Source organism: Mirounga angustirostris, unplaced genomic scaffold (assembly GCF_029215605.1).
Source record: "Mirounga angustirostris isolate CCGP_5_RB_7025 unplaced genomic scaffold, mMirAng1.0.hap1 SCAF_15, whole genome shotgun sequence".
Taxonomy (NCBI): domain Eukaryota; kingdom Metazoa; phylum Chordata; class Mammalia; order Carnivora; family Phocidae; genus Mirounga; species Mirounga angustirostris.
The window spans coordinates 75532741-75542197 of record NW_026991723.1 but is presented as its reverse complement, the minus strand read 5'-3'; positions in this window follow the sequence as shown (position 1 = coordinate 75542197).

Here is a 9457-nt window from a genome sequence, read left to right as displayed (position 1 = left end):
AGGAATCAGGAAGAGCCCAGCATGGAAACAGGGCTTCTTTCTATCTTTTGTGTTCTTCAGACAATTTGCTCATCATTCATTGCCAACAGCCATTATTCTATATCCATATCTGTATCTATATCTGTATCTATCTATCTATCTATTTATCTACATATAATCTTTATGTATAAGTCATGTCTGTTCCTTTATTTGTGTTTTTGGTTTGCTGGTTTGTTTTTTTTTTTGCTTTTGTATTTTGTTTATCACAAAAGGAATAAAGGATGTAAAACCAGATTCTGAAGCCAGGATAGACAATGGTAAACCCAACTTCATTTGCTATGAAAGCTGGTAATAAAGGAAATCTTTGGGGTAAGTGCTTTCTGACAGTTGCACCATGATGGACTTAAAGGGATGAGATAAAAAAGAGGGTTTTGATTGTTGTTGTGTTTTGGGGTTTGGAGGGTTTTTTTGTTTTGTTTTGTTTTGTTTTGTTTTTTGCATTGCCTCTGACTGCAAATTCACCATATTATCTACAATAGAAAACAATGTCAGGGTGTAAAGCATGCCAGAGAGATGATAAATATGGGTTTTCCATGGTTCCAAATTATACATGTAGAGGGAAGCCCAGTAAAATGCACAGAGGAAGCTCAAGCATCCTTTCTCATAGAAAGAGGCCTTTCTATTAAGTGATAACTGAGGCTTAACACCCTCTTTAAAGTGTCAAACATTTTTAAGTAAATTATTGTAGGCAAACATCAGTCTAGAATAGTCTGTGCACGTCTCTGATGATCCTAAACTTGTTTAATTTTTCGTCAGTTCAGCAACCCAATGTTATATTGTGGGGGAGGTGAGCTTCTTTGTCTGCTTTGCTTTTATTTTTTCCTCCCCTATTCTCAAGCTGTCAAGTCTTCTATTGACATTTCACTGTTTCTGCCAACTCCTCTTCCTTTTCTAAATCACTATATTTAATCTGCTGGGGGGATAAAAAAAGAGAGAGAAGGGGACGCAGAGAGAAGCAAATAACGAAGCTTGCTACATAAAGTGTATTTAATAAGCTTTCATGAGACCTGGCAGAGGAGCCAGAGGTTTTGTGCCTTCATTCATTAAATTCCATCTACAAATATTCGTCAGGCTTCTTTGTGTAAAACCTTGTGATAATCCACAGACTACAGCTTGCCCTGGACAGCAAAGCACATTGTTTGGGAGCTATAACTTTTTGACAAGTGTATTTCCATTTTCAGGAGCCTTTTCAAATGTCTGAGTTTATAGTTAAACTGTGGATGGCCAATACTGTGAGCTTCTGACCTCTGAAGATTTGATTAATTACTGAACTACCCTACCTATATATGTGTGATTCTCATGTCTCCTCCCAAAGCATAATCAGGCATAGTTTTTTTGTTTTGGTCCTGCATTTGAAGTAAGGTTTTGATCCTGCATTTGAGGTAAGCAAGGTCAGAATGTTTATCCACTTCTTAGAATACAAGGAAGAGAAACTCATAAATTGTGAACCATTTGCAACCCTTTAAAATATCAGACTAGAATTAACTGCCCACTAGCTGAAAGCTCATTCCCTGAGCCTTTGTTCAAGTCTCGAACAAGGAGAGCCTTTTGATCTCTTATTACCTCTGACTGCAGAGATTCCATGTTGGAAAGGCACTGGCCCATGAATCAGGAGACTTGGATTCTAGTCTGACATTTATAGGAGATTCACAAGCAAATATCTCTGGGCCCTGGGTTTGTCTCTTTTCCTCTGTAAAATGGGGATGATCCTATCTGCCTCACAGGTTGAAATGATGACAATTTTAAAACACTGTTATTAAGCCGGGTATACCATCAAGCCCCTCTGCAGCCTGGGAATTAATCAGAGAGAATAAAAATCCTCTCCTCCATTTTATAGCAGGGTCCTGCCTGATAATTTACAGATCTTCCTCCCTGTAGGAGGTATCAGCAAGAAACTGTCTAGACCATCCCTCTGCCCTCACTTTACCCCATTCCTTCCACAGGAGGCTGGGCAGGAGGACCAATTCTGGGAAAGACTAGTCTTTCATCAGTGGCTTCCCTGGGAACCTCACTCGGTGTGTTTCTTTCTTGCTGGCCGCTGGCTGGCCTGAGGTCACACACAGGGAAGAACACCAGCTCCAACCAGACTCCTTACAAGAATTTCAGCATTGTGTGCTGAAGACTAACAGATGTGCACTTTCTCCTCCTACACAGCCTAAGGCCAGACACCAGCTCTCTGGAGGTGGGGCCTCTCTCCTGGGTCCTAACAGCAAGCACCCAACAGCCTCACATGCCACAGCCTTTACCTTAGATCTGGAGATGCAATGGAGAGATGAGGGCGGTTAAGAGACTGGAGTGGACAATCCTGGGTAGATTCTGGGCTCTAACACTTTCTAGCTATGCAATTTTTTTAAAAGCACTTCCCTTATCCCTAAAAAGGGGGTAGCCACCTTTTGTAAAGATTTAATGAAATAATGTAAGATGCCCATGAGTGTGCAGCACAGAGCACAAGCTTATAATTAATTCCCCTTCTTCTTCCACCAACCTACCTGGCAGATCCAATGGAAACCCCTCTATTCCCTCCAAGAGGTAACAATACACGAAATCTTCTTTGAGGCAAGTTGTTTCTGACACCATAAAGAGCTTACCAGATGAAGATGAAAAACAGTGGGGTTTTGGGGGGTTTTTTTGTTGTTGTTGTTGTAGGTTTTGTTTTCTGGTTTTTTGCATAGCCTCTGATAGCAAACTCATCGGACTACCTGTAATAGATAAGTGAGCAGTGTCCATCATATTCCGTACTGTTTTGGCTCTCACATGTCTGTCTTGTCATCTCTCTGTCCCTGGCCATGGTAGGCGGTGGGGAGATGTGGGGAGAGGACCAGGCTGCTGCTCTCTCCCCCACACAGGCACCCACTTACATGAAAGGAGACTAGCAGAGTTAGGAGGTGGCCAGGGGTGGTCCCCTCTCTGCCTTCAGGAACCAGCACACCCTTCTTATCTGAACCCCTGAAGAATCTCCCTTGCCTAGCTCTGTTCTGACCTTCAGCAATGAGGACCCACAATCACTGCCTGTTGAGAGCATTTAGCAGATGCTGGGCTTGTAAATGTGATGTTTTACAGATCTATAAATAGACCAACAATGCCCTTGGGATCTTCCTTTCTGAATCAGGAGACCTTTTAGTGGCACTGGAATAACCACTGTGGTTACAGCTTGAGTACTCACTATCAGCCAAAGAGTATTGTGCTAAATGTCTTATAGCCAGTTCTGGTATTTAAGGACACAGAGTAAGCAGCATTGTCAAGGGCTACATCTAGAAGGTGACAAGAGTAGGCTCCACACCCAGTTCTGGCTGAATCCAGGGTGGTTTTCCTAAACATCCAGGCCCTTGTACTTCTCTCAGTTGCTCTGGATTGGTTTTGTAGTGTCAGCCTCTGTCCTCACCAGCTTCAAAAGTGGCAGCATCTGCAGTGATGTGGAAGGTCTTGGTGAGGCCCTCTGTCCCTCACATCTAGAGAGGCTCTGCCTGGTAGTGTGGGATGGTAATGCTCAAGTTACTTCTCTGAGTTTATTCACCCATTAGTCAGAGGAGATGATGCTATAGTTCCCTCCTCCTTAACCTTTAGCCTTCTGGAGAAACTAAAGAAACTGATGAGGCATTTTATTTATTTATTTATTTATTTATTTATTTATTTATTTATTTATTTATTTATTTATTTATAGAGAGGGGGTGGGGAGGGGCAGAGGAAGAGGGAGAGAAAATCTTAAGCAGCCTCTACACCCAGCATGGAGCCCGATGCAGGGCTTGACCCCACAATCCCCTAGATCATAACCTGAGCCAAAATAAAGAGTTGGACACCCAACCAACTGAGCCACCCAGGCCTCCCCTTTCTTTTTTTAGAGAGGGAGGGACCGTACCTTTCCTATGTCCAAAGAGAGACTACGCTAGTATCTTTGGACAAAGTTCACTCTTTGCATAATAAGGACAGTTAGATTTCTGACTCTAAGAATCTTCTAATAAATGGGGCACCTGGGTGGCTCAGTTGGTTAAACATCTGCCTTTGGCTCAGGTTATGATCCCAGGGTCGGGCTCCCTGTTCAGCGGAGAGTATGCTTCTCCCTCTGCCCCTTCCCCTGCTCATGCTCTCTCTCTCTAAAATAAATAAATGAAATCTTAAAGAATCTTCTAATAAATGGTATTTTATAAAACATCACAAAATTGATGGAAGATAAAAGGAGATAAATAGGTAGGTGGATGGATGGAGAGCTAGAGAGAAGAGAGATAGGCAGACAGTGTAGTGGTGGGGAGTTTAAATATTTTTCAGGGTTTGGCATAGTAAATCATGCTCTATTTAAAAAATTCTAACGAATAGTAAAAATATTAAAATGTTCAAGAAAACCCTGCCACAAATTTAATATCTTTTTAAGAAAAAAAGAAAAGGGAAATTTGTTTTAATTTTAATTATTTTTGTTGTGGTCTTCTTGTCTTATTTTCCACATCCCACACTGCAGTGATTTAGAGTCTGCCCTAAGTGTGTCAGGTCAGTGGTGCATGCTGTGATGTTAGAAGAATGATAGTACCTAGGTGTGATTTTGAGCAGCTGTTATTGAGACGAGGAGGAAAGGTACTACTAATCAGTACAGTACACTCTTGTTTTAGAAAATCAAAACAGGAAGTGAATCGAAACCATCACTAGTAGCAAGGCTGAAAGAAATAGAGTGGGACTGGGAATTTAAGAAAAAAAAATGTTCTTTGTTCTTTTTCATAGTTTCCAAACATAATCAAGTCACACAGTGCAGTGTGATTGTTGTGGGAGGAAGCAGCCCTTCTCCACACTGTCATTGAGAACCCAGGCCCCTTCCATCTTACAATTCTTCTCTTCTCAACATGGGGTCTTCATGAGGGCTACAGAAGCGGCAAAGTTTAGAGTATCATATGTCAGATTTTAGGGCAGGTGTGGAAATGGTGCCATCACATCTGAATAAAACCCGGTCACGTCATGCTAACCTCACTGCAAAAGAGAATGGGAATGTCTTCTTGTGTGTCTAGGACAGCTTGAAAGGTTGCATGACCATATTTCATTGTCCTTGTCACTTAGCTTCTTTGGATTTCTTACTATACTCTTGCCCCCTTCAACCTAATCTCAACCCAGAAGCCAACGGAATTATTTAAAAACAAAATCAGGGGGCGCCTGGGTGGCTCAGTCGTTAAGCGTCTACCTTCGGCTCAGGTCATGATCCCGGGGTCCTGGGATCGAGCCCCGCATCTTGCAATCTGTCCTTATTAAGGAGAGTTTAGAAGTCCTAAGGGGAGTTTCAGAAAGGGTCTCCAGAAGCTATTTATAAACGTCACCGAGTCTAATCAGTTGATTGAATAGGAAAGTTGGCATCTTGCCCGATGATAGTCTAAGGTAAACATGGGCAAGGTGGAATGGAGACTGCCTTCCAGCACCAAATTCTAGCCTGGAGATCACTTTGGTTCATCCAGAACTCTGAGAACATCCAAAGAGCAAGACTCCCAAAGAAATAAACGTTCCCATTCCTGATGGCCTCATTCCTGGCTACTTCTTGGAACCCCTGACTTACTGCTAAAAGCCCTGGAGAGTCATATCTGGAGCTGTGGACATGCAGATTTCAGGGGGTTTCCTTGTTACCAGAGTGACATCTGGGCAACAATAGACAATTTACTCAAGGACGTGACCCCTTTTCCTGTTACCTTCACCCCTCTGTTTTCCCAAGTAGAACCAAGGGTGGGAACAGACAGACAAAAATCACTCCCTCAGCTCCCTCCAGCCCTGTCCTAACTCACAAACCCACTCCCTTTCTCCATGCTCTGACCTGATCAGCCTTTATTAAGCCCCTATGTATTGAGTTCCTACTGTGGACCAGGTCCTGCACTCAGAGACTTGAATCTACAAATCATTTAATCCTCATATACCCAATGGGATAGGTTCTATTATTAATACCATTTAACACAGGGGAAGCTGAGAATCAAAGAGCTTAAGAGACTTATTTGAGGCTGCACAGCTAGGAAGTGGCAGAGATTGCTTCATAGAAGTGCATTCTTCCTTTTTTTTTAATTATTGAAGTGTAATTAACATAGTGTCATATTAGTTCCAGATGTACAATATAAGGATTCAGTAATTCTATACATTACTCAGTGTTCATCATAAGTGTACTCTTTGTTTGTTTGTTTTTAGAAAGAGGGAGAGAGGAGGGGAAGGGATAGAGGGAGAGAGAGAATCCCAAGCAGGCTCCATGTCCAGCACCAAGCCTGACATGGGGCTCTGTCTCACGACCCTGAGGTCATGACCTGAGACAAAATCAAGAATAGAATGCTTAACCAACTGAGCCACCCAGGAGCCCCATGATAAGGGTACTCTTGATCCCCTTCACCTATTTCATCCATCCTCCTATCTACCTCCCCTCTGGTAACCAATGGTTTGTTCTCTGTATTTAAGAGATTTTGTTTGTTTGTTTGTCTCTTTTTTCTTTGTTTATTCATTTTGTTTCTTAAATTCCACATATGAGTGAAATCATATGGTATTTGTCTTTTTCTGTGTCTTATTTCACTTAGCATTATACTTTCTAGATCCATCCATGTGGTTGCAGATGTCAAGATCACATTCTTTTTTATGGTTGAGTAATATTCCATTATATATAATACATATATAATATATATATATGTGTGTGTGTGTGTATTTAGATATGTAGCGTATCTTCTTTAACTGTCCCTTTATGGATGGACACTTGGGTTGCTCCATAATTTGGCTATTGTAAATAATGCTGCAATAAACACAGGGATGCACATATCTTTTCAAATTAATGTTTTCAATGAAATTACTGGATCATATGGTAATTCTATTTTTAATTTTTTGAGGAAACTCCATACAGTTTTCCATAGTGACTCTACCAATTTGCTTTCCCACTAATAGTGTAGAAAACATAAGCTATAGGTTCTTTGACATTGGCCATAGAAATATTTGTCTAGATATGTCTCCTCAGGCAAGGGAAACAAAAGCAAAATTAAATTATTGGGACTACACCAAAATAAAAACCTTTTGCACAGCAAAGGAAACAATCAACAAAACAACAAGACAACCTATTGAATGAGAGAAGATATTTGCAAATAATGTATCCACTAAGGAGTTAATATTCAAAATGTGTAAAGAACTTATACAACTGAACACCAAAAAAAAAAAACAAAAACCCAAATAATCCAATTAAAAATGGACAAAGGACCTGAACAGAGCTTTTTCCAAAGAAGACATACAGATGGCCATCAGACACATGAAAAGATGCTCAACATCATTAATCATCAGGGAAATGAGAATCAAAACCACAATGAGACATGACCTTATATTTCTAAGAATGGCTAGAATCAAAAGAACAAGAAATAGTAAGTGTTGGCAGGGATATATAAAAAAAAGGAACCCTCATACTTCTTTTTTCTTATCGCTTTTCCATGAACTTCCTTTATCAGCTGCCACATCAGTTCTTGGAGGACATTGAGGGGTCTGCAGTATGTGACCTCAAGCAATCGCTTCCTCTTCTCTAAATTTCAGTTTCTCTTTCTATAAAATAAAATGATGGGGTTAAGCTCCATTCATTCTCCAACATCCTTGGACTCTAAAGATGCAATTAATGGCAGCAAATGATTTGCTGAAATATCTCAATTTGTAAACTCTCACATACCTGCTTTTATTGAGCTTACTGAGAAATCACCAGCTGGCAGTTCTATGTGGCTTAGAAAGAGGAGAGATTGTGGACATCTTAGCCAACTGGTCAAGATACATAAAGCCAGATGCAGAGTGTGGTCACTAAACATTTTTCTGATTTTTGAAAATGTGAAAAAGATCATTGGCTGTGCAAACAATTATGGCATAGAGTCTAGAATTTGGGGGAATCTAGTTCATATTGTGGCTTTGTCACTAACTTACTGTATAGTCTTAGGCAAGTCCCTAACTCTACAGGAAATCTATTTCTCCATCTGTAAAGTGGATAATAACCATAAATATGCTGCGCTTCCAAGATCATTGAGAGGAACAAACTGGCCAGGGTTAATCTCTGACTAGCCCATCACAGACTGTGCATGTCAAAGTTCAAAGCTAAATATCAAATATGCTCCCTTCTTCAGCCATAGTGGGTTGACCTCTTATGGGCATAACTCTAGCAACAAAAATAGTCAGAAAAGGATGGGAGATGATTAGCTTTCTTCCCCAACAGCCTGACCATTAATGGAATTAAACAAGAACAGAACCTCTCATCCCTTGCACTTGCTCTTCTAAGCCAGTGAGACTCAAGAAGTGACGCCTATTGAAGACACTAATTGTGTTTTTTGGCCAGTGGTTTTAAATACTTATTCGATTTTGAGCATCTTAGCTTTGGGCTGAACATTGTTTGAAAGCTCCAATTAAATTTACTACTCTCTCCTCTCTTGAAGCAGATTCCTCTTTGGATAACCTTGAATAAGAATGGCAAACAAAGATGCATTCAAAAGCCCTGTTGTACTTTCCAAAGTAATGGTCCCTGGTGGGACACTAGTCTTGATTTTTATTTGAATCCATGTCTCTAGGCACAGAGGGAACATGCACCCAGAAATGTGCTTTCCCAGCATGCTTTGCTCCAGGGTCATACCCTTTTGGGTATTAGTCATTCTTAACTCATAAGACCAAAACTAAAGCTAAATAAAAGCTAAAAATGGATGATTTGTCACCCAGCAAACACCAATAAAATGTAACCACATGGAAAGATGAGTTAAGCCAAGCTGGTCTTTCTCTTAAAGATAATTTCCTCTAATGTCTCACGAGTTACTATGTTTGTTTCCCTTCAAATCCTTCCTTACTCAGATAGCCAAGCCCTGCCCTTCATTCCTCCTTTATGAGCCCACTGGCTTTTTCTTCACAGGAAAATGTTTCTTTGTGAATGCTTGTGCTTTCTGATTTGGGCAGGTGCCATGATTCCGAGCAGACCAGCACTGGGCCACCCACCTGCAGCAGCCCCACACATCCAGCCAGCACATTCTCCAATCTTCTTTCTAGCCCCCAGCTCCTAACAAGACTGCCCAGTGAATTCTGATACAACAGTAAATTCATGTCTGGTTTGCTGAGGACCAACCTTGTAGAGAAGATGAAACCTAGTCCTGGTCCATCTTTTTAAAAGATGCTCTCAGCTTGCCCAGCTGTTAGTCTTCACCATGTATAGATTTTGACCATGGGTATTACTTTTATCTTCTGTATTACTTAATAATATGAATACAAATAAGAAGAACCCTGACAATACTAAAAACAGAATAATCATTAATATTAACACTAAACAATATTGTTAGTAACACTAACAATAAATTTATGTCATAATTTAATGACACTAATAATACTTTACTACTAATAACTCTGGTATACATACTACTAAAATTATAACACTGATAAGGAGAATAACATACACCATGTGTTGAAAGCTCACTCACACATTTCTCTTACA